Raw genomic sequence first — 25,286 nt, 5'->3', positions numbered from 1 at the left:
CTTCCCAGGGAGGGGAGGGGGCTGTGTGCGAATGGGCGAGGTCAGGGGGACTGTAATTGTATTAGCTAGTTCTGATGCAATTGGGCTTCCCAGACTGGGCCCTGTCCCCTGCCCCCTCCTCCTCCTTCCTCCCTCTTCTGCAGTACTTTCCATTCATCTCACTCCCTCTCCCAGTTTCATCAGAATCAATTAGACAGTTCCTGCTTTAATCTCATTGCAGGAGCCTGGGCTCAGAGCTAGCAGCCTAGCTTCTAGGGCTGCAGTCTCCACTCTGGGTCCGGCATCCATCACCTCAGGGGTGGAGGGTCAGCCAGGATGACCTCAGGGCCCTTGTTCTTACTTCTCCAGCCCCAGATGCTCCGCCTGCCCCAGGAGGGAGCCCAGGCTTCAGGCTCTCCAATGGATCAATACCCACCATCATTCCAGGTCTGTCCCCACCCCTCCCCCACCCACTGTTTGTCACGTCGGCTGCTGGGTGGTGATGGAAGTCATTTGGAAAGGGGCCCAGAGGACCCAGATTTTCAGCCTGCAGAATAGAGAGGGGTGGGGGTGGTGATGGGATGAGGGCTTGAATAACGAGCTGCCAGTGTCTGAAGGCATTTATTGTGCAGAAGAGAGTGACCAAGGTCTCCTTCCCAGGCGATGCAGGCTAAGAAGAAATGGCCTGGAATTTGAGAGGAGGGATAGAGGTTAGGTATCAAGAGGAACTTCCTGCCTGTCAGGGGTCAGAGACCTGGGTTAGTGGTGGTGAAGCGGAGAAAGAGAACTTACACACTCACCTCCTTGGGACACCTAGAAGAGGATAAACATTTCATGTCCTTCCTCTCCCTGCCTCCTCTTCTCTCCCTCCCCTCCATCTCCCTCTGCAAGGCTGTGCATGGGAAAAGCAATGAACAAGGGGCAGGTGGGGGGAGGACTTCGATCCAGTTCTGGCACTGCTACTTTCTAGCTGTGTGACCCCTGGCAAGTCACGTTACCTCTCTTGGCCTCATGATCCTTGTGTAAATCACGTGTGTTGGGGTGGGGAGTGGGGAAAGGCATCGACTCGGGTCTCTTTCAAGTTTAACTAGGATCAGTATTGGACATTGGCGAGCTGTTTTAGAACAGGGAGATGGGGCCCCTCACCAGGGGTGGGTGGAGTAGAGATGCAGAAAGACTTCACCCAGGACCTGAAAATGATACTTACCACTGGCCCTTAATCCAGGGCTGTGGAGAGAGCCAGTGGACTTGGAAGCAGGAATGGCTCCCCCCTTTTCTTTCCTTTTCCGTCATTCCTCCCTCCTTCCCTCTCTCCCTCCCTCTCTCCCTTTCTTTCCTTCCTTTATTCATGCAATCAACAAGCCAGTCTACCAGTAACTCACAGTTACTCGACCATGGGCAGGACAGCATGCTGGCTGATGGAGGTGTGACCACGACTGACTCACAAGGTCCTCTGGGAGCTGCCATTCTGGTGGTGAAGGGGGTGAGGCAGTGAAGAAGTGAGCAAATCTACCAACGAGAGACTGTCAAGTGCTATAAAGAGATGCGCATGCTAGTGTCACACAGAATTCGGGGTCTAGAAGACATGGAGGACTTTAATGGGGGTAGCTGGAGGAGGTGGGAACCTAGGAGGGGACATTGAAACCCGTACAAGATGGGAGCCCAGCTCTTCAGAGACCCCTACTCTGCTACCCGGAGAGAAAACTCAGGGGCTGTGTATGAGGTCTAGTTATACACTGGCAGGGCCTTTGTATATCGTCAGGCGGTTTGACTCTGAGTGAGACTGATGAACTTCATCCCTGCTGGAGGTGCTAGGGTCTTGGGAATCCAGTCTGGGAAGTGAGACCCAAGTGACAGCGCCCTGGGGGCCACGGGGGGCTGTGGCCGGGAGGTGGTGAAACTCTAACTCTGGTTGTGAGAAGGCGCCTGGAGAGCCGGCAGGCCTGCTGGAGCTGGCCCCATCAGATGGAGGGGAAAGGCTTGGAGGTCCCCGGGGAGTGGCCTCTATGCATCTCGCTCTGGGTGTGAAAGCGGGACCAGAGCCTCCGATCAGATGCCCAAGCCATTCTCCCCTAACAGGAGCTGCCTTTGTCCCCCTGCAGACAAAACCAGTCAGGGGCATGGTGGCCCAGAGGGCCCAGGACAGAGCAGTCTCTGTGCCTACCCCGAGCCAGGTGGGCCCTCCTCCCATGGCCTGTCCCCAGGGGCTGGTGGCTATGGCCTTCTCTCTTGTTTCCCTGACACCTGCATTGGCTGCCTCTGGGAAGTTTCCTCTTCTTCTCCTGTTTCTCCTGGGAAAACGTGGGGAGAAAGGCCCTGACTTGGGGAAAACTTGGGGAGAAAGGCCCAGAGCAGTCCCCTCTCTACGAACGTAGTCTCCCTCCCACCTGGCTCTAGACTCTGGAATCTCCCTCCTGGCCTGCACTCAGCATCTGGGTCTCTGGCTACATAAACAAAAGTGGGCCGTGGAAAACAAATTCTTCCTCCTTCAAGCCCTGGCCAGGCCCGCAGCACAGCCCGCTTCCGGACTGGAGCCTAGCTGAGGGGAAGAGGCAGAGGAAGAAAGAGCTTGGCTCAAGTGGGGTGGAGGAGCTAGAAGACAGTCCTGAGGTCTGAGGGAGCCTGGATAACGCAGAGAGACAGGGAGTCCCAAAGGATCGGCTGACCCTCCAAGGATGGTGGTCATCTTTTTAAAAACCTACTGGGAAGGAGAGGTGAGGAACTGGGGGCTATTCCTGGGCACCCACATGAGGGCTCAGAGTGCTTGGGGTGTGATATGAGGCCCAGTTGATGGACCCTGCCAGGCCCACCCTGGTCCCTCCCTCATTCCACATTTTGGCCTCTAATACATGGTCCCCTGTGTCTGAGCATCTGCATCTGGTCCAGTCTGCAGAGCCTTGTATCTCTGTCCCTGGTGCTTGGGGGCCTACAAAGAAAGACAGGAGGGAGGGGAGACTTCCTGAGCATCTACCAGGAGTCAGATGCAGTTTCTGGTCCTCTGAGTCCCTGAGGAAGAAAGGGATTGAGATCAAGAGGCAACCTTTGGGACTGGACTCCTCCCTGCCCCCACAAAACATACAAGTTCTGGTGAAAGCAGAAGCAAAAGGCTCCTTGCTAAAACCTTCCAGCAGGTTTTGGGGATCCTCAGGATTCTGACCTCTTCTCTCTAGAGATGAAAACAGAACAGCGGACTTGTGATTTTCTCCAGGCACCAACCTCCCAAGGACACACCTCTGTGTCTTCTCAGGGCTGTGCACACAGAAGGCAGGGTCACCCCGACCTTCATGGGCTGAGACACCTGGCAGGAAGCTATGTGGTGGGTGGGTGGGGAGAGAAGCTGGGAGGGGACAGCTGAGGGGAGTTCCAGGCATGTTCCCATCAGTTTCTGACTCTATGCTTCCTCTCTGGAGGGTCACTGGCTTCAGGACTCCTGCTGGGCAGTGGATGGACGTGAAGGGCTCTCCAACCTTCTGAGTCCTTTTTGTCAGGGTCTGCTTGTTGGGAAGGGCTGGGTCTAGCCACCCTTTCCTTCTCTTTCTTCCCGCCTTCTCTCTTTTCCTTCCTTCTACATTTGGTGAGGGCCTTTCATGCCCTAAGTGCTGACAGCACTTTAACAATCCTCTTAAGAAAGTCATCTTGTCCTGCCCTCTAAGTCCTAGCAGGGCCACACTGCAACCAATCCTATCTGAAGAACTCCCTCCTATTAAAAAAAAAATCAACAAGTGATTCCTTTCCATCAAACTTCATTCCACGTGCTATGGATTAAGTCTCATCTCAGTCTCACAATTTAATCCATTTCCTCTGGTGCCAGGATTCGGGGGCTGTGGAGACTGCAAGACCCTCTCTTGAGGCCTGGAGCAGGCGTCAGCAGTGCCAGGCACTTTGCTAGAGATCATGGGCACGAGCAAAGGCAGCGCCTGCTAGGGATGGGCTCACTTTAGTGATCCACAAACCACAATTCAAGCAATGAGGGTCTAGCTTCTAAACTCTGCTCCACTTACCAGATGCATCCACCCTCCCCACCTTTTTAGCCAGATCCTTCATGATGAGAGAGAGAGAGAGAGAGAGAGAGATCTCGATTCTTCTCATTTAGGGACTGTTTGGGGCTGAGGACCCCAATGCCTGTCATTCCCCTTTCTCTAGCTACGTGCTAGCAGGGACCTCTTCCTTTCCACTCACTGTGTTTCTGCCCAATCTCCCCCAAAGTGCTGTTTCCTACTGCATTGTCTCATGGTGGGGAGCTGGAGTAGGGCTAGGGTAGAGGAGGGCTTGTGTCAGGGGTCAGCCATCTGAGAAACTCTTAGCTCTTCAGGCTCTGTGCTGGGAAGGAGGCCCTGGCTGGAGCTCTGGTGATGCTGTCTTTGTGTCTCCATCCTCCCTAGGCGAAGGGTCAGGGAGGCCGCATTGCCAGGAAGAATAGCCCTGAGATGGTACTCAGGGAAGTCCAGGCCCTGGAGTGTAGCTGGCAGGCCTTGTGGGAAGTATGGGGGAAGCGCCCCTGGATGGTGCTCCAGCAGCCTGTTGCTGCAGAAGAGGCCCTGGCAGCTCCCCCACCCCTTCCCTCTCTGGGCTTGGCTGGCTGGCTGCCCTCCCAGCTCCTCTGCAGCAACAGAACCAGGGACAAAGCTCATGGCCGCCTCTCCATCTCTCCGTGGTATGTCTGTGGGTCTGCTGCTTCTCTCTCTCTGTCTTTGTCTCTGTGTCTCCGTTTCTCCACCCCCCTCATGTCAGAGTCCAGCTCCTCCTCCCCACTTCTCTGTTCCTCCCTCTCCTTAGTTCCAGGGTCACAACATGGTAACCCCAAACAATATTCCTGGGAGGTCCGCCCTCTCTTCCCATCATCTGAGCGCAGCAGAGGCAGAGGAGGTTCCCACCTCCAGTGGTGGAGCTGGGGCAGGGCAAGAAGTGAATGTGGGCAGTGAGGTGCCCTGAACCTCAGTGGGCGACTAGCTGTAGCTGCAGGTGACCTGTCTAACTCTCAGTCATTCGAGCTGGTTCAGCCTGTGAGGCAGGGTCCCTTCCAACCTGTGGGGGTGCTCGGGATGCCCAGAACTCCCTCACTCCTGGCGTTGGCTGGAGAGAGATCCAGACAGAGGAGCTGGGGTGTGGCCAGGGTCAGAGGTTGGCCGTGAGTTAGGACAGCTGGCCCAGGTCGTGTTCAGTGACCCCACGTGCACCCCTGGGTCCATGGATGATTTTGCTTTAGTCGTGGAAGCTCGTGGCTTCCATTTAGGTTAATCACATTATGCTCTGGGGAGCAGTATGGGAACTGGAGTGAGGCCTGGAGGGAGTCCACACACGCACACATGCACACTCACTGCAGCTTGGAGCACAGTGCTGCTACCACGTCCGCCCAGGCTCCCACCGCCGCTCCCACCGCCGCCGCTGCTGCCTCTGCTGCTGCAGCTGCTGCTGCTGTGCCGTTGGCTCAGGTTGATGCCTGGCGCCCGGCACCGCCTCTGTCCTGATCCGACTGGCCTCTCCTTGGAGACTCCCTCCACGAGCCTCTGAGCCTCCGAAGTTACCGGGGTTCCTGTGCCCGCCCCCCCCAGCCTGCCCGGGCAGCAGGCAGGAGGGAGGCTGTCACACTGAGGGGAGGAGAGAGGGAGCAGTGGAGGAAGTCCCTGAGGGTGGAAGCGCCTCCCGCAGGGGCTTCTGGGGAGATGGAGGCACTTCGGGACCACGCTGCTGGGCCCCCACGGTGTTCCTGCTCCCGCTAGAGGGGGCGGGACACGCAGGGTGCCCCTGTCAGGCGGAGGATCCGGGTCGCCCGGGGCAGCGCTGTCCTCTACCTACTCACCTCCCGCCCTGGCTCCTCTTTTGGAGCAGCTGCTTCTCGGCGCCCCTCCTCACTCTCCTGTCCCTGAACCTCCTGCCCCAGGCACCCACCCTGGGGTCAACATGACTCGGCTGAGCTGGTGCTTCTCGTGTGTGATCCGATGGGGCAAGTACCTCTTCTCCTGCCTCCTGCCCCTGTGCTTCTGCCTCTGCAGACAGGTAAGCTCGGTCTGCCTCACCTGGCATCGGCCCCCCACCGCCAGCACCGCCCTCCCTCAGTCTCACAGACACACCATCTCGACCCATGTCAGCTTGGCTGTGAGCAGAGTTTGGGGACTCCTGGGGAGTTCCCAGCCATGTTGCTCAAATCCACAAGGGGGAGTGGCCGCCCTTTTCCAGCGCCCAGCCTGGGGTTTGGGTCAGTTTGAAGAATAGCACCAGAGCCTGTGGGAGGGCCGCGGAGGTTTGGGTTCAGGGGAACAGTTTTTTGGGGGGGTGTTCAGAACCCCTCCCGTGGCTGTGAGATGGGAGAATGAGTTCCTGGAAGTGGCTCTTTCTCCCCCACGAGGACCCAGCATTAAGGTTGGGCAGGATGGGCTGGTGGGTGTTAGGAGGGACTTCCTATCTGTTCCAGAGGGTGGAGGGACCAGGAAACTGGAGAGGAGAAGATGGGGGTGGGGGGGCACCCGGGCAGGACAGTAGCTGGGTTAGTGGGGGAGGAGGTGTCTGGAGGGATGGACATGCGTGCAGTGGGGTGCTCTGGTTGAGCAGGGTCCTCCCTGGGGTCCTATGGAAGAAGGTCTTTGACAGTGCCTTCAGTGTGTGTGTAAGGGGGGGTGGGGGAGGGGTCGCAGGTGGGGGCATAGCTGGCCCAAAGAATAAGGGACTGGAAAAACTGCACAAAACCTTAAATTCTCCCCTGAGGGGCAGAGGGAACCCCCAAGAGCATGACCTCCAGCTCCTGGAGGCCTCCCATGGGAACTGGGGTCCCGTAATGGGGGCCTGGCTTTCTGGTCCCCTTTCCTCTCAGGGCAACCAGAGGGGCCCTTGTTTCATAGGAGCCGGGGCTCAGTACCGGCCCCCCCCGCCGAACCCGGGTTAAGAGTGGCGGCTGTAGAGCGCGTCTGCCCGGCGTCAAGTTCTCTCTCTACCGTTCACTAGCTGTGGGTCTTAGATAAGTTGCTTCATCTGCCTGTGCCTTGGTTTTCTCTGGTGTAGAATAAGGATTAAAAAAGTACCAACCTCACTGGGTTGTTGTGAAGATTGAATGCATTTAAAGTGCTTACCAAAGTGACTACTTTATAGCAGGTGTTCAATAAAAATCAAGGGTATTATCTTTATTACTATTGTGCCTTTTCTATGGGGATCACCCTCCCTGTAGACCTCAGGAAGGCCAGATCTGTGGTATCAGGAGGGAGGGAGTATTCTACCAGTATCCATTCTTTCCATCATATGGATGGGAAGGATCCTTTCACTTTATAAGAAGCTTGTATGTCAGCTCCTCCTCCCAGGTGCTGCCTCTGGGCCTCAGTTTCCCTCTTTGCCACTCCGCAGTGGGGAAAGGTGCCAGCAGGCTTCCGCCCCAGTCACCTAAGGTATGCTTTGAAATCTTCTAGCCAAATGCATCATCCCCCAGGATTGGCTGGGAGGCAGGCGCTGCAGCCGTGGACCACAGGGAGGCAGCCCCATCCATACTCCAGTGGGCTCTGAGTTCAGATGCTGCGGGGTCTGGGTTTTCAGGTTAGAGAAACGGCAGCCGGCAGTGAGACATGGCCAGCCAGGACCAGGTCAGTGGTACCCCAGGCTACTGAGCAATTCCCCCTCCTCATTTGCAGAGAGAGGTAGAGGATGACCTAACCTTCTCCTGGGCCAGGATTTGAGCTGGGGCTTGGGGGTGAGGGACTGGATGAGAAGCTGCAGCTGCCTCCCTCCTGCCCTTGAGGGGCCTGAGTCAGGCAGGAAATTAGAGCTGGGGAAGAGATCAAGATCACGGAGTTGGGCTCTGGCAAGGATTTTATAAAAAACTGTTGGGATTGGGCCCAGGCACTACCCCCACCCAGGGTGCTGGTGGGTGAAGGTAGGGGAATGGGATGTGAGTGATATTCCTTCCTGTGTCAACAGGGGAAACTGAGGCTCAGACAGGGCCTGGTTGAAACCTCGCCTTACCTCTCAGGGAATATCCAGACTGAGGGACAATGACCTCAGTCTTATACCAGTGATGGTCATGGGGGCGAGGGGAAGGACCTCCCTCCCCTCCCCATAGGGTGCCTTGGTGGGCTTTAGGGTGAATACCCCTTGCTTTGGGCCCTTGCTTCCTATCCCAGGCCTGGTGAGGGGGGCATGCATGGGACTTCAGCCTCCATTCCCCTCCTGGCTGTACTTTTCTTGTGCAGTGAACATCCTGTGCAGTGGTACACGCAGGCCCTGCTAGGGCTCTGAGCACCCCAGAACTTGAAGGCTGAGTGTGCATGGGGGTGGGGAGCAGGGTGAAGCCACCTGGCTTACCCGAATGGAGGCCCTCTGGGCAGCAGGGTCCAGACCCTGTCCTCACTCAGGTCCTGGGCCCCAGATCTTGCCTGGACCATGGTTTTTCTCTTGTTGGCTTTTCTAGAGTTACTGGGGAGTCAGTTGGTCTTATCCTGACCCATAGGCAGCACTGTCTATTGTGTCCTTCTGAGTTTTCCCCCCACCCCCACCCCCTGACCCAAGCCAGACCTGGGCCTGAGCAGCTGACCCCTTCCTGAGGCCACAGCCAGCCCTTGGATAAGGAGTGGGCAGGACAGCTAACATCGCCAAGATATAGGACCATAACTCCCAGGCCCTGCTACAGGAGCAGCGGGAAAATTCTTAGTTCCTGCAAGATGGGGAATCAAATGCTCTGGACTCCATCCGCACACGTATTAGCTGTGTGACTCTGAGCAAGTTGCTGTACTTCTGTGTGCCTTAGTTTCTGCATCTGTGAAATGGGAGCTGGTGGGAGGCTTACATGCAAAACCGCATTAAGTGCCTGGCTAGCTTTTCCCCTGGGGCAGGGGACAGAGTAGCAGGGTCGGAGTGGGCAAAGGAGTAGTTGTCGAGTGCTTCGGTGTCAGATTCCTGGGTCCCATGATTTTGGTGTCTGCAGTCGGACGTTGGGGAGGAATCTCAGCACCAGCTCTGCACCCCCTTATTTGATGGGAGGCCCTGGGACTGCTGGGAGGAGGCGTTGGTGTGTGCAGCCCAGTGCCGAAGGCCGTGGGGCTGCAGGACTGGAAGGAGGAAGCTGAGGCATGACTGTGTCTCGCAGTGACTGCACAGCAGGCGCTTACGAGAAGACTCTGGAGTCGCTAGGGAGCCAGTTGGTCTCCTCCTGACCCATGCGGCAGCACTATCCTTGCTGAACCTCTGTGTCCCCTCCTACCCTTATCCTCTGCCCCAAGCTAGACCTGGGCCTGGGCAGCTGACCCCTTCCTGGAACTCTTCTCGACCAGCTCTGTGACCTGAGTTGAGTGCAGCCCTCTGTCCACTGCAGTGTGGTCACTGGGGAGACAAGGGGCGGGCTGAGGCGAGGGGCGCCCCCGAGGCAAAACCCTCCTGGCAGGCATTTTTGATTTGGCAGGTACAATGGTTTAAGGCACAGCCCACACTTGACAGTTTGCATTTTTCCTCATTTTACAGAAAATATTTTATATGCTAACATACTATAGGGCTTCTAAAAAGAGCTGATGGTGTGGGCTCCTGTAGCTGATGGCACAGTGGCTGTCCCCGAGGAGGGGCAGCCCTTCAGCTGGGCCTCCCCTCTGCAGGTCCCAAAAGGCCTCTTGCCTGGTCTTCTCTTCTAGCTTCCGTTGGGCCCCTAAAGGCTCTGATGGTGATCCTACTAGTCACCCTGACCATGACTGCTATCTGAGTTTGGTCCTATGACCAGTGGTGACAAAGAAAAGGCTCAAAGCCACAATAAAAGATGGTCTAGACAACAGGAAGAACTTTTTGGTGGACCAGTGTCAAACAATAAGGAAGAGTGAATGGGAGGTTAGCTGGCCCTTGGCCTTGGAAATTTTCAGCATTGCAGAAGGTAAAGCTGGAAAGGACCTTAGGGACCAGCAGTTTGGTCATTTTGCAGGTGAGGAAACTGAGGCCAGGAGACAGCAGTGCCAGGCTAAGGCTCATAAGGCCGTCCCTCCCTTCCTGCCCTCATTCACCCTTCCCTCTGCCTCAGCTCAGCTGGCCTCCGGGCCCAGGGCCAGCCCCAGAGTCGGCAGTCCTGACTGTTTCTTCAGCTGGCTGCTGAGCCAGGGGCTGGAGGGCAGTGGGCGGTGAGTGGGAGGTGCTCTGTGTGCAGAGGGGAGAGTGGAATTAAACACAAACCTGCTGCAGCCATGCCAGGGCAGTGGGTGGCGTGGCACAGGGTAGCCGTGGGTTCTGAGGCTTTTGAGATCTCAGCCCAGAAAACCCAGGCAGCCCACCAGCATGTACCTGGTGTCTGCTGTGTGTGAAGCCCTGGTCCAGGCAGCAGTGTGTGCCCCAGGATGAGCAATACTCTGGTCTCTAGAGAGTCTAGAGCCTGAGAGAGCTCGGGGGTAGGACGGTAGGGGGTGGAGAGGTGGGGAAGAGATGGTGCTGAAAATGACTGGGTATTACAGGCATGTGCAAGGGTGTACAGGCTAGGTAGGTATGCCCAAGGTCCTTTCAAGGGGGCCAGAGGGGAAGAGGAGAAAGGTTTGGGACGATAGTAGATGGTAAGAAGAGGAAAATGCATTAGGACCCATTGACTGACAGGTTGGTCCATTCTTTTTTCAACCTTGCCAACCTGCTGTATAGCAGGCTTTGTGGGTGCAAAACACAGGATATATCCTTGACTAAGAAACTTTCCATGTGTGGGTGGGGGAGGGGACCCCAGGCTGCGAAGGATGAATAGTGGATAACAAGCCTGAAACAAGGTCATTGTTGTATACAGTTAAAGACACCTCAGGTGGCAGAGTTGAACATTCAGCAGGGAAAATGGTGGAGAGGTAGCAGGAGGAACTTCCGACAATGATTGGTTAAGCTATAGGAGAAACCTCCACAGTCTTAGAAAAGAGGGATGGAGGCATTCTTGGGTCTGGATTCCTCCACAAGGACCCCCAGCACCAGGGGCTCATTTTCACTTCCAGTTGAGAGGACTGGGGAGGGAGCTGGCCTGGGGGTTGCAGGGCCCCCTTGGGCTGTGTGGGAAGCCAGAAAAGTTGGTGTCACCGTGATCCAAACAAGAACATTGGTCTTCGTCCTTGTTTTCCAGCTTTTCTGGGAAGCTGCAAGGTGATTTCTCAGAACTCCCGAGATGGATGCAGGGAGGAGGCCGGCAGGGCTGGTGATGGTAGCTCTGGGGTGGGCTCAGGGGCGCTCAGAGAGGCCATCTGAAAACAGCCCTCCTTGCCTGCCCCGTGCTCCAGCCAGCAGGGAGAGGGAGGGTTTGTGGGGGTGTCTCTCCCTGGAGGCTGCAGGACCAGCTTCTTGAGGAGCACTGGTCCCTTTCAGTGTTGGTAAACTGTCATTTGAGCCCAGCGGGCCCGGGGTGGGGGGCGCCGAGGGGCACTGTGATCCTGGCAAGGGGAGCAGGGCAGAGCGTTGGCAGCCCCGCAGCCCTGCAGGGAGATATAGAAAGACCTGGAGAGATATGAGGAGGGACCCTGATTCCTCGCCCTGTCTCCTTCATCAGAACAAAGACTCTTACTTAACTCAGGCACCTGGGCCAGGACGGGCCAAAATGAGAGACACTTGCTTCAGTGTCCTCCTGACGTCTCAGCGTCCCTAAGCAACAGCGTGCCAGTCCCTTGAGCAGTGCGTAGCCTGTATGACCGCAGGTCACAGCCTTTCCCCAGATGAAGTGTGAATGATTCCCTCTCATTCCGGGGTTTCCCAGGTAGAGTTCTCGGCCGGACTGTGGGCTGGGAGCCAGCGCACCTGGCTGGGCAGGTCCACCTGAGGGGAGAGGCTGGTTGTGGGGACCAAACCCTGGGGTTGCACTGTGTGTGGTGCTGACAGAGAGTGACAAGAGCCTGCTCCTGGGTGAGTGGGGGGGAGAGAGAGGCAGGGGGTGTGTGACCCTGTTCTTGTGGCGTGTACAGCGCACTTCTGTGTCTGCTAGGGACTCAAACAAGAGGACTTTCTTGCCAAGTTACGCGATCCAAGAAAATGGTCTCAGAGTGCCTTCTCTGGGTGGGGCCCTGTCTATGGCCTTCTGTGTGTTTACGTGAGTTGGACCGTGCGTCCTGGTGTGTGTGTGTGTGTGTGTGTGTGTGTACAGGAGGGGGCGGGGCTCAGCCCTCTTGCCCTCCCCTGAAAAGCTCCAAAAAACAGAGCTGGTGATTCACCAGCCCCACCCCGCCCTCCCTTGGTCCAGCCTGGCCAGAACTCCAAGAGGAAAGTTTTTTTGAGATGTGTGTATGGGCATCGAGACAATGAGGGCCTGGGCAAATCTTGCTGGATTTCCCTGCAGTGCTCTCTGGGAATACATTTGGATCCTGCACCCCTTTTCTTCCCACCCTCTAGACCTCAACTGTTGCCCCTGGGCTAAGGGAGGGGGGAATTGGGAGGGAGGACTGGCAGGCAGGGCAGGGGGACACAGTGGGGAGAAGTGGGCGGTGGAATGGTGGGAGGTGAAAACTGGGCCCCGGGAGGGGGAGAGGGGAGGTGGAGGAGGAAGTGGGGAAATGCAAACCAAATGTTGGCCCAGGGTACAGTCAAGAAAAACAGACTCTCGCGGGAGCCTGGAGCGGGGCTCCCTTTAGGAAGGGCAGGAAGGGCTGGGACAGATGTTTGGTGAAAAGAAAGAAGGAAAAAAAGAAGTAGGAAAAAATTGGAATGAAACGCACAGCCTGGGGGCTGGGCCATTCTCCTGCAGTCTCAGGCCTCGTTTCTCTTGTGTTAGGGCCTGTAGCTGAGTGTGTGCAAATGAGTGTGTGTTCCAAAGGCAGGAGGGCCTGCATGTGTACTTGGAGATGGGGCAGTGCCAAGGAGCCCCAGGGTATGCAGCCTGTGCCGTCCTGCGTCTGTCCGTCCATTTGTCAGTGGTTTGGGGTGGAGGGGTCGGCAGGGTGGACAGCGGACCGCAGGTCTGCCAGCACTGGTTGGAGGACAGGATAGGCTCCGGCTCAAAGGGGTCGTGAGTCTGGGAGAGGGGTGCAGGGTCGCCGGTGGCTTGGGGGTGGGGGGCGTGTCTCTAATAGTTGTCCCTCTGCCCTATCTTCTTCACAACCTCCCCCCCACCCCCCCCACCACCCCCCCCACCCCGCAAAGCAGGGCTTCTGCCCTTCACCGCCACCAGTGGAGCCTGGGAGGAGGGAGGAGACGGGAGGCTGGGACAAGGGGGTGGAGTGGGGGAGAGGAGGAGGAGAAGGAGGGAGGGTGAGCTGGAGGCAGGCAGGGCCAGAGGCCCACAGATGCTGGCTACGCCGGAGCAGCAGTCTGGGACTCAGAGCTTTCTTCTGCCTGCTCAAGGGTCCGAGAGCTCGACAGGGTCGTTTGCAGGCCCCGGATGTGGCCTGAGCTCAGGACGCACCGAAGATGACGTGGATCTGTCTGTCCTGCATGCTCTGGGTAGGTCTGGCTGTTTCAGCTAGGATGTTGCACACCCCCTTACCCCGTTATGCTTAGGCTGAGAGCCTGTGGGGGAGGCCCCGGTTCTGCAGTCAGCACCCCCACCCCCACCCCACTGCTCTCGCCCCCAGCCAAGTCCAGGAGCTCTAAGTAGGAGGAAGCCACCAGGAAGTTTGTTTCTTTTTGGAGCTTCTCCTGCCTCTACCCCCAGCCGCACACTGGGGTGAAAATTCTTCACCCCTTTACTTGCTCAGCCATAGAGTTTGAGGAGGGAACAGGGAGATACTGCCCTAGAACATGAAAAAAAGCCATGCTGGGGGAGAGTTCTACCTCCTTCTCCACCACTTTTATCCCTTCTAGACCCAATTTCAGCTTTTACCTGCTGCTACCCCTTCTCCCTACCCTCCCACCCCCCTACGCTGGAGGAAGCCATTGCCCCTTCTTTCTCCCTTCTTGCAGAAATGAGAAAGATTCAGGGAGAAAGAGCCAGATTCAGGAAAGTGTGTGTTGGGCAAGGGTGCCTGAGTTGGGGGCCAGGCAGGACCTGGGGGCCCCATGGTGAGGGTTAAAAGTCTTGAGGTCAGTTCCGAGTAGAGGGGGCTGAGAGAGAGTTGACTGCTGTGGAGCGGTGGGGGCAGGGACGGGAGACCCCTTCCTTGGAGGGGCTCTGTGGCTGTCTTGGCGAAGGCATGCACGGGGTCAGGGGTGAGGAAGTCATCCCTGGCCGAGGGTAATGTTGGTCTCTGAGAGGGTGATGGCTGGCCTGGGGGAGGAGGCTGCAGGCCTGGAATCCAGATGTGGCCTTTCCTGCCCCATTCCCTGTTCCCGCCAGTCCTCAGGAGGGCCCTCTCTTGGCCCAGGCAAGCTCAGGCTGACAGTTGTGGGGGATCAGACTTGGGCAGTCAGGTGTGCTTTGGGCAGAGAAAGGAAGGTGAGGAAAGAGCTGGAAGGAAGGGTCTTGGGTGGAGTGTGGGCCTTAGGTGTGGGGATGGGTCTGCATAGTAACTTGGAGGTGGCTGAAGTATTCTGCACAGAGGGTGCGTCAGTGGTTAGCTGGGCTGGAGTTCACATCTGTGAAAGGGATCCTTGACCAAGTTCACCTCTCCAGGCCCTTCCGGCAGGCTCTGGAAGGCCTGTGGACAGTGCTGGGGGGAGAGGTGGGCAGTGAGGGAGCCCTGCAGAGGATAGGACGGCAGTTAGACGTCTGGGGTGATGTGCTGCTGTGGATGGAGAAAGGGCCACTTCAGCTGAGGGGCCAGGGAGAAGTATCTCACCCCGGGCAGCCTCAGTGCTACATGGGCGGAATGAGGACAGTGAAGGCGCGTTGTCTCGAGGGATGCGCAAGCGCCCTGCTGGCTGCCTGCTCTTCCCCAGAGCTGCGAGAGGGTGCTGGGGCCACAGGGCAGGTGTGGGTGCTGACACTTTGGGCTTCTCTAAGCCCCTCCACTCACCGCTTTTCCTACCCTCTCTTCTAGTTTCACCAGGCCCCTGTCCCTCACCCCCAGCTCTGTGGGACAGCTTGGCAGGTACTTTTCTTACAGAAATGGGAAGGGGCAGGTGAGAGTAGGCTGGCGGAGGGGTGTGCCCGTCACCAGGGTGAGCCAGAGTTTGGGGGAGTGAGGACTGGACAGATTTGGGGCACAGCGCTGGCCAGGTCTAGGTTCTTGTCCTCTCCAGTTGCCCAAGGCGGTCGTACCAGCCACCTTCCTCCCTCCTGGACTGGCCTTGGGGGGTGTATGTTTGTGGCAGGAGTATATAGATGGCATCAGTCATGGAAAGGGGGCACGGAGGCCCCGGAGACTTCGCCAAGGGTCTGTTTCTGCTTTGAGAGGCACCTGGGGGTGGGAAGTGAGTGGACTTGGACCCCAGGCCGAGCTGGGCTCATCCCAGTTCTGTCATTTACCAGATGGGAAGCCTTGAGTCACCCACTTGTCCTCTTGAACTTCAGTTCTCTGATCTGCACAGTGGGGAGAATGATGCGCACCTCACATGGGGTGGGGACAGAGATGACGTGTGTCTAAAGACCAGGTACCCAGGCACACAGTAAGGGCTTGGTAGATGCTGGTCCCTTTTCTACTCTGCAACCTACTGTTGGGCTCAGGGGCTCCCTGGTACCCCAGATCTCTTGTCGGGGGAGGGTGTCCCTGGGATGGGCCGTATGGGGTAGGGGGCCCCCTCTGAGGCTCCTGACTGCCTAGGAACTCCGCCCAGCTCTTCTGGGGCCAAGCACTAGCTGGGTCTGTGGCCTCAGTGAGGTAAACTGAGGCAGGATCAGGCAGAGATAGGTCTTGAGCCCCAGTGTGAGCACATGTGTCTGTGTGTGCATGTGTCCCTGGATGGGCACTGCTGCAAACGGTGCATCCGATTAATGTATCTGTAGTGCATAGTTTTAACAAGCTCTAGGAATAAAAAGCACATTATTAGCTGAGGAGCATAGGGATGTATTATGCATAACTTGATTTTCTCAGCAATTGCTCCCATTTGCTATTACATATTCAAGCATGGTTTATTTAGAAAATAATTACATGGCTTTTAATCAAGACTCTTTGGTGTCGTTCGGATGGAGTTAGAGCTGCAGGCTCTTCCTTTCAGAGGGGCTCACATGTTCTCAGGAACCAGGAGGGGGCTCATTAAGGCGGGGCAGAAAGAGCCACAGGCTGAGAACAGTCCCGCCTCTGCCCCCAAGTAAGCCCCGTGGCCTCGGGCTGGTCACTCGGCTTTTCTGGACCTCACAGGAGCTGGGATGTTATTCTGCGAGGCCACTTCCCACTGCAGACAATGAAGTGCTCTCTTTCCTGGAGTTGGTGTCCTTCCTGGGGCTTAGCGCACATTTTTGTCAGGAGATTCCTGGGGTGCAGTTCCTGCCACGTTGACCCTGGTGTGACCCCTTGGCCCTGACCTCCTTCTCTCTGGAGTTTTATTCGTGTGTGAGGGTTGTGTCCACCCAGGGCCTCCTGACCGCAGTTTTGGGAGCTAAGCCAGGCTGCATGTCACTCACCAGGGTGGGGGACATAAAACCCTCCTTTTGCAAAGTTTTTCAAAATGACGCTGGAGGCACGGAGTCGGAAAGAAACAGCGCGCTGTTTCCCAGTGGTGTGCAGCGGGGGTGTAGCGTGTTGGCGGAGAGCGGGGTGCCCGGCTTTCCTCCGGGCCTCTGCTGTGTGATCTTGGGCAAGTGGTTAACAACGCTGTGCCTCACTGTTTTCGCCTGCCTATAGGAATGTTAGGTTCCAAATGGGCTTGTGCACATACGCATTTAGAATAGCGTCCCACGCAGTAAGAGCTTGAGAAATGACAGCTCTTAGGATGCGACGCACATTTTTAAGGCGACACAGTAAATCAGAGTCAGAACCAGGACCCTGGTGCCTCCCCATCCAGGGCTGTCCGTTCTGGCAGGGCCTGTCGGGCCAGTGCGAAGGGGTGGCGAGGGTGGAGTGGAGGCCCAGGGGAGGCAGGCCTTCTTCGGGCTGCCTGTGCAGTGGTCCGGGCTCAGACTCGGAAGTAGGCCTGTCTGGGCCCAAATCTGGGCTCTGCCACTCAGCAGCTGTGTGTGTGTGGTTACTTAACCTCCCTGTGCCTTGCCTGTATACAATTTCATTTCTGTGATGGGCAGGGACAATTAGTTCCAGTTTCCAGCATGGTGAAGGGGACCCTTGCCCAAGACCACATGGCTGCTGGGCTCCTGGGAAGAGAGAGTACTGGAGCTCTGGGCTGAGGGGATTGCTGGGGAGTGACCCAGGGACAGGGAGTGGTGTTGGGGAAGGACCGTGTGGGAGAAACCGTCCAGTCACTCAGCCACCTGCGGACCCACCTGCGGACCCACCTGCGGACCCGTCCACCCACATGACAAATGATTATAGAGCGCTGACTTTCTTCAAGAAGCGTGCAGTTGTTGGGCTTGATGGTTAGGATAAGATGGGTGTTTCCCAGGGGGAACTTGAGGGGGCATTTAAGGGGGCACCTAATCTGTACTGGGGGGAGAAGATGTATCAGGGGAGACCACTTGCAGGTGAACTTTAAAACAGATCCAAAGGTGAAAGGTGAGAACTCGGAAGTCCAAGTGCAGGAAGTGAAAATAACTGAGGATGGGTAAGACGGGCTGAGCCGGCCTGTGGATGGCCTTTGGCAGAGGGGCCCTGATGCTGTGACTGCCAGGTCTTCTCGAGATGGCCATTGACGGGCAGCTGTTGACCTACTGTGGGAAGTGGCGGCAGTGCAGCGGGTAGGGACTTGGGACCCTGCCTTGGACAGACCTGGATTAGAACCTTTGCTCCAGCCTGCCTTGCCTGTGTGTGTGTGTGTGTGTGTGCGTGTGTGTGTGTCCCAGAGCAAGTTCCTCAGCCTCATGGCAGGACGTTGTGAGGAGCCAGTGAGGGACCAGTGCCAGCCTCTCGCCGTGGCGCCCAGCCCATTAATGAGGCTCATGTTATCCCCTCTCTGAGCCCTCCCACTCCAGGAGATGATTTCACTTTTGGGCACAAAAAGGGACTTGGGACTTCTTGCTCAGAAATGTTGGGACGTGGTTTATGGAGAAGCCAAGGGTGGGGGTGTGGGGAGAGAGAGAGAGAAGGCAGGCTGATGGAGAGAGCTCCTCCAGCTCAGGACCGCAGTCACCAGATGGAATCCTGGGTTCCCCAAGTCCCCACGTGCTTCTCTGTCACACGGGGAGGGACTCGGTCAGTGCCATTACCTGCCCTCTGCCCTTCCGAGGAGATCCAGGGCTTCTCTGCAGTCAGGTGAGGCCGGCAGCTGGTGTCTGTAACGAGTGAAGCGGGGGGTGTCCCCGTGTTCTCTCCCCTGAGGGCAGGTCCGTCGGAGCGGGGTGTAATTACACTGGGGGCCACTGGATTCACTCTGCGGAACTTGTTTGGGAAACACGCCGTTCCGGGACACAGGGGACATGGAGCACAAGTGCGTGCGACAGGGCTGCCCTCTGGGCTCGTGCCAGGCACACACTGAATGACGTGAAACACCGGCCGTGCTGACTGTGTGTCAGGCGCTGCTTTTCAGGCATCGCCACCTCTGACCCTCACAACAACCTGAGGGTTATTAGCCCGTTTACTGGATTCATAAAGTGAGGCAGACAAGGCTGAAACAACTGGCCTGGGGTCACCTAGCTGTGTGTGGGGAACAGGGGTGAGGCGCCAAGAAGGTGTCCCTGAGGAGAGGAAGGGATGCCTGGGGACTCTGAGCTGGAGCATGAGGAAGTGACCGGGCCACTGCAAACTGAGGGACTTTCTGCAAAACAGCCTGGGCTCTCCAAAAACGTCAGTGTCGTGAAGAAAAAATCAAAAGGTGGAGAGCTCTGGATTGCAGCAGGTGGAAGAAACCCAGCAACCAAAGTAATGCAGACCTTGATTGGGTCCCAAGTCCAAAAACCAAACACAGGCCCAACTCTAATGGACCCTATTGGGGCAAAAGGAGCAATTAGAATGTGACTGAATGTTGGAGACGAGTGTGGTACTGGTGTCGAATTTCCCCGAGTGTGAGGATGAGGCTGGGGACAGAGATAGAGAGAGTGGGCCAGTGTGGTAGAATGTTAACAAGTGGTGAATCTAGCGAAAGGCACATGCCAGTTCATCTTTTCAGGAACTTTTAACTTAGGAACAAAAAAGAAGACCACAGTGCGGTTATTGATTCTGACAGTGGTGGTGGTGAGGGGGCGGAACTGGGGAGAGCTCCTGGAGGGGATGAAGTTTGAATGAGGCCTTGCAGGACACCTAGACATTAACAAGCTGAGTGGGTGAGGAAGCACTTTCTGGGAACAAGAAACAGCAGAGCCGGGGCGCAGAGAGGGGTGCAGGCCAGGGCGTGGGGCGTGGGGGTTGAGATTTCAGGGGGCTGGGTGTGGACCAAGGCCACTTCCCTGCTGGCTCTGGGAGTGCAGGTCTTCTTCTGGACATGTGGGTAGCATGGGAGCCTTGAGGGTGAGCAGTGACGTCAGAGAGCTGTGCTCCTCAGAGGCTGCACGAGGCCGAGGCCGTGTGGTGAAGAGGGGCCCAGCGTTGCTGGGTCCTGGAGGCGCTGCTGCAGCCCCAGGCATGAATGACAAGGCCTGCAGTAGGGCAAAGGCAGTGGGATGAAAAAGTGTTTAGGAAACAAAATTCACAGTCTGGCAACTGGTTGGTTTGGAGGGTGGAGGGCAGGGAGGGCTGAGAGTGATTCAGAGTTTTCCACCCCGATTGACCAAGAACATGGGCAGGACATTAGGTGTCTAGGGGACAGTGTGTAGGGGGTGGCAGGATAAGGAACTTCAGTGTGTATTGGAAGGTGATGTGGTGTTGCGGGTAGCTTGCATTTGAGGGGTGCAGGGGACTCCCAGATACCAGCTTACAGCTCCACTGGGAGTCCAGGTCTTCTCCATAGAAATAATGGCCACTGTGAACCAGGTCCTTGCATCTAAGCCTAAGGTGACGAGACCCTGAGATGAGACGTGGAGGAGTGGAAGGACAGGAGGCAGGGAGAGGGCGGAGTTAACCCACCAGGGCCGTCCTAGGCCTGTGTTTTAATGACTCTGTCACAAGGCTCACTGGCTCGCAGATTTCTGGCCTCTTGCCACATCCTCCATGGATCCTTGTGTTGGGCACAGGGAGCTGAGTAGGGGCAGGACTGGGGAAGTTCCTTGGAGAGGAGGCAGGACCTCCTTAGCCAAAGGACCACTAGGGTTATCATCCTCTCCATCCCACCCCGACCCAGCTCTGCCCCCATGGGGCAGGGAGGGACCAACAGCCTTTCCCATCGCAGGGCCTTGGCAAGAGTCAAGGCTGTCCAAGCCAGATGTGTCACACCCTCTGGCTGGGAGTGCATCGTGCATCAGGCAGGCAGGCCGCTTGGCCCAGTGGAGACTGGGGGGGAGAGATCCCCCGAGGGCCAGGAAAGCCCTCTGATGCTGAGTGGGCCTGTCACAGGGCCAGGGCTCTGGGCTGAGAGGATGGGGCTGGGACCGCTTTCCTTGTCCGGGCTCTGGCTCCGGAGGGAGGGGAGCATTGGAGAGACCTGGCAGCTTCTTCTGTGGCAGGGTCTCCTCTGTCCCTGCATTTCCTCAGGTCCGTTAGGAGTTAATCCAGCAGAAAGGGGCTGGGAGTGCTTGGTGAGGCTGTCTGCCACTTGTCAGGAAAATGACTGTCATTGCCATAAGAAGCCACGGAGCCTTGCACTTTCCGGGCTCACTCTCACCCTCTGCCTGTACCTGCAGAGCAGCCCTGAGTGAGGGCAGGGTAGGTACCAGACCCTGTTTTTCTGTTCCATAAGAATCTAACATACGATTGTTGCGGAGTCCTTCTTCCGCCTTGAATCTGATTGTGCCTCCTGACAGCTTCTGCCCTTCGGGCTTTGTTTTTTGCCTTTCTTCACTGATGGCTTCTGGTGCTTTCTTACAATGACAGCCTCTTCAGGTATTCGAAGATAAGAGGCTCAACCAGCCTAGACTTTCTTCTCCAACCTCCCGAATCCCTTCAGACCTGTGAAGGTGACTCTTCCAACAAGATCACCAGCCGCTCCCTGTGAAACCTGGGGAAGCCAAACCTGGGCAGAGTCAAGGTTACAGCCTGGGGCCACTTGCTTGGGGGGTGGCTGAGCTAGTCTCCTTTCTGCCACCAGGGTTCCCAGCCTCTCATGGAGGGGTAATACCTTGTGAGACATCCCATTCCCTGTAAACATCAGCATGTCCTGTGCACAGCCACCCCTGCCCCTCCACCTCAGACTGGCCCACTGTTTCCCCGACTCTGTCTGCCCCCCTCATTTTCACGTGGGGACTGTGAGGCCACTAATGTTCTCAAGGCCTTCAGCCTAGAAAGCAGCAGATCTCTGGACTCCCATGCTCCCATCCCCTGAACCAGAGGGCAGGAGTGGGTAGGAGCCAGGGGCTGCCTACAGAGGCTGCGAGCGAGGCCAGAGAGCGGATCTGAAACCCTGTTTCTGCTCTCCAAGCCCATGCAGGGAGAGGCTTTGTAAACTGAGATTTTATGGGGCTGGGCGGGCAAGCCCCGGGCCCAGGAGAGAGCCCCGGGTGTTTGCCTGCTAGTATGGAAGGCTCCGCCTGCTCCCCAGCTGTTTACTGGGCAGCTGGGACCCTCTTTCGTGAGATTCCACTGCTCCAGCTATGCTTTAGGGAGGAGGCCTCTTTCCCTGGGCCTTGGAGGAAGGGCTGGATTTGGGGTGTAGGCAGAGAGTCTGGGGTGTAAGCTGGAACAGGGTGTTCTGCCTGACTTAGTGGGGTGGGAGAGGCAGGCTTGGAGGCGCCAGACTAGGACTGAGATGATTGGGCTATAGGACTTCCTGCCTGCCTCCCCATAGAGGCCCTAAATCGAACCTCGAGTCCCCTCCCCGCCCCTCCTCCCACCCCAGGCCTGGGCTGTTGCACTTGACGTTGGGCCGTGGAATGTCTGTGACAGATCATTCAGAAGGCTGCCAGCTAGAAACTGAGATGGGAAAACAGGCAAGGTGAGACCTCAGAGCGGAGGGGGCTCTTCTGCCCCTCCTTGAGGCATGCGGACACTGAGTGAGGTCCAGAGCTGGGCATTGCCCCATCCCCCTCCCCTCACCCTTCCCCTAGAGCAAGCTGGAAGCACCACTCCTAAAACCCAGCTCTCTGGAATCTCAGAACCCAGACTTGCTACCTGGCCTAGCCACCAGGGGACGCTGCTGGGCTCCTGGCACCCACACCTGTCTCTCTCACCCTCTGTTCTCTCCACCTCAGCCCTGGGCTTTTCCTCTGCTTCCTCCTGCCTCCCACCATCTCTGTCTGCCTGTCTCTTTAAATTTTGAGACACTATCGAAGTTCAGAAAAATTTCAAATACAATGCAAAGACCTTCTTTTTTCCTGAGCTGTTTGAGGGTAAGTGGCTGGCACGATGCATTTCCTGACTTGCCTACAAGGACTTTCTCCCACCCAACCCAACACAGCCATCAAAGTCGGGAAACTGTCGTTGACGTGTGAACACCATCTCATCCTCAGACCCCACTGAGGTGTGGTCAGTTCTGTCCCATGGCCAACGCTGTCCTTCACGGTTGAGAACCAGCCCCTGCATTTGGCTGACTTGTCTCCTCAGTCTCCTTCAGTCTGCAAATCTCCACGGCCCTCCCTTGACTTTCACGACCTTGTCACTTTTGAAGATTCCAAGCCATGTAATGGGTAGACGGTCCCTCAATTTGGGTTCATCCGATGGTTCTGTATGATTAGATTCGGCTAATGTCTCCTTGGCAGGAATGTTGGGGAAGCGATGTTGTGTTCTCTGTGCAGACCCTCCCTGGCGCGTCATTTCTGCCTGTCCCATTACTGGTGATGTTAACTTTGATCCCTTGATTAAAGCGGAGTCTGCTGGTAATTTACAAGTATGATGTGGGGAGGGGCTTTGAGACTTGTAAATACTCTGTTCCTTGTCTTTCAGTTTATTCAGTTATTTGACATATCAGAATGGGTTCATTTAAGCCATTCCTGTCATTATGCATTCTGATGCTCAGATCTTCCCAGATTTAGCCTTTGGGGGTCCCTTCAAGTTGGCTCCTGTGTCCTTTTGTCTGTCTGCTCTCCTTTGATTCTCGGGTTCCCTTTACAGTCAGTCCCTGTGTTTCTATCTGATCTGCCGTGTTGTCTGTGTGGGCTCGTTGGGTGCTCTCTCTGTCTCTGGCTTTATCTCAGTCTCTTTTCCCCTCTCCATCTGGCTCCCTGTGGCTTTTCTCGTCTGTCTTTTTGTCCCTGTCTCTGCTCGCTCTGTCTTTGTCTTCTCTCCTTCTCTCTCTATGTCCTTCTGTCTGTCTGTCTCTGCTCTCAGCCTCACTATCTCTTTGTCTCTTGGTCACTCTGGTTTTCCATCGTTCTCTCCCTTTGTTTTTCTCTCAGTGTGTCTCATGGGTCAGTCTCTTCCCCCGGAATCGTCACTGCGGTGTCTTCAGATAGGAGTCCCGGACACACTGGGTTTGTGGGGCACTGTCACCCTTCCTGCTCTGGACACACAGGTTTGCCCCTTCAGCCCGTGTCTCAGAGCTAGGAGGCCTGGGGCAACAGGGGCACTTGGAAGAGCAGAACCCGCTCCCAGGAACTGCAGGTCTGCGGTCATGTCTCTGTGTGTGCCCAAGTGTGTACAGACGGAGTCAGGAGGCTCTGTGCCGGGGAGGGGGGCGGAGAGAGCTGTCTGTGTTCTGCTGGCCCCTGCTGCCGGAGCAGGGAAGTGAGCCAGGTCAGACATCAGAGTGGGGCACCTGGGAGAGGAATGGCACCTGCAGGCAGGGACGGCTTCTCTGGGCAGCCCTCCCGATGGGGGACCTCTGTGCAGGTGGAGGGAGGGTGGTTATAAGCAGCGTGGGTGCAGGGCTTTGTGCCGAGAGTGTGTTCCCTCGCGTTGTTCCGAAGGACAGATTGTCAGAGCTCCAGGGGTGTGGTGCCCCACCTCGAGATGTTCAGAAAAGGAAACTGAGGTTGTGGTGTTGCAGGGGTGGGGGATGGGGGGGGTGACTGGCCCAGGAGGTCCTGGTGGGTCAGATGCAGAGAAAGCTTGGACAACCACCCTGCCTCTCATTTCACGTGGGTAGTGGTGTAGTTTTAAATAGGATATTTAACATCAAGATTTCCCTAATGCAAAGAATAAAAAATAAAACTAAAGATGGAAAAAGCCTTCTGGACTGGGTCAGGGGATGGCAGTGAGGATGAGGGACATGGCGTTCTGTGCGCATGGGTAAAAATTGTTAAAGACTATCAACAGTAGATGGGTAGGTGAATTAGCTCTCTTCACTCAGTAGAATACTGCACAGCAATGAAAAGGAAGGAGCTACTGCTCTGTGTAACCAACCACACGGATGAAGCTCACAGAATACGGTTAGTAGAAGAAGCCAGACCTAAGAACATGTACTGTATAATTCCATTCATAAGAAGTTTAAAGATCTGTCAAAATCAATCTTCGGTGTAGGAGTCACAATTGTCTTTACCTTGGGGGCTATTGACTAGGACCTCCACGAGGGAGCCTTTGGGGTGTGCTTATACGGGGCATAAATGTGTGCAATTGTATCGAGCAACACATTTAAATGAGTGCACTTCATTTCTGAGGTAAATAAAAAAGTGGTCAAGAAACCATGAGGGGCCTGCGATCCCGGGATGCTAGGGCACCCCGTATCATCGGGGCCCCAGGATGCTGACCCCACCTGGGGGTCTGGGTGCCCCCACAGCTTTCCCTTTCTCTGGGTGCCTCCTTCCAGAAATGGGCTCAGGCCTTTTACACCCGGGGGGCTCTTGCCTTTCCCTGAGCCCATGCCCTGTCTTCTCCAGACGCGCCGCCCCCCCACTTCAGCCCCAGTCTTCAGCCCAGGCTTGATCATTGTGCCTTTCCTCCCGCAGCCAGAGGACCTGGAGGCCCCCAAAACTCACCACTTCAAGGTGAAGACCTTCAAGAAGGTGAAGCCCTGTGGTATTTGCCGGCAGGTCATCACCCGGGAAGGTTGTACCTGCAAAGGTGAGCAGCTGACAGGCTGGGGGCATGGGCACACATCTTCATGGGACTGGAGGTGGCCTGGGGCCAGGCCAGGCTGGACTTGGCTTTGTGGGTGTCTTTGGGGTCCTGATCTGGTGGCTCATCTCATTGGGGGGCGATGCTGGGCACACTGGGTGGCAGGCATGTGGACATGTGTGTCTGGCACACGGCAGGTGAGGGGCAGCATGGAAATGGCATGTAGCTTATCTGTGTGGATGACTGGTATAACGTGTGGATGGCATACAGATGGTCTGCGAATGGCATGCGGAAGGTATATGGATAGTGTGTGGTGACATGTGGAAAGCATGTGGACAGTATGTGTTGGCACGTGGAAGGTGTATGGGTTGTATGCAATGGCATGTGGGGGCATGTAGATGATCATGGAGGTCATTTGGTTAGCATGTGGATGCTATGTGGAAGGTGTGTGGGTAGTGTGTGCCTGGCACCAGGAGTATTACAGAGACACCAAGCCACAGTCCTCGCCTTGTGGCATGAGTTTGAGAGGTCCGA

General features: G+C 56.4%; 1 long non-coding RNA gene across 1 annotated transcript in view; it reads left to right on the top strand.

The window, feature by feature from the left end:
* The window catches only part of LOC118975270 (uncharacterized), a 52,944-nt gene that overhangs the window by 16,601 nt on the left and 11,057 nt on the right, over nucleotides 1–25,286 (top strand). Inside the window, exon 2 of the long non-coding RNA XR_005064034.1 lies at nucleotides 24,644–24,758. This is a non-coding gene — a long non-coding RNA (uncharacterized LOC118975270). The remainder of the gene's footprint in view (nucleotides 1–24,643; nucleotides 24,759–25,286) is intronic.

Source organism: Sturnira hondurensis, unplaced genomic scaffold (assembly GCF_014824575.4).
Source record: "Sturnira hondurensis isolate 20B ecotype Veracruz unplaced genomic scaffold, ASM1482457v3 Scaffold0020237, whole genome shotgun sequence".
Classification (NCBI taxonomy): domain Eukaryota; kingdom Metazoa; phylum Chordata; class Mammalia; order Chiroptera; family Phyllostomidae; genus Sturnira; species Sturnira hondurensis.
Note: the sequence above shows the minus strand (reverse complement) of the source record. Positions and strands in the feature narration are given on the sequence as shown.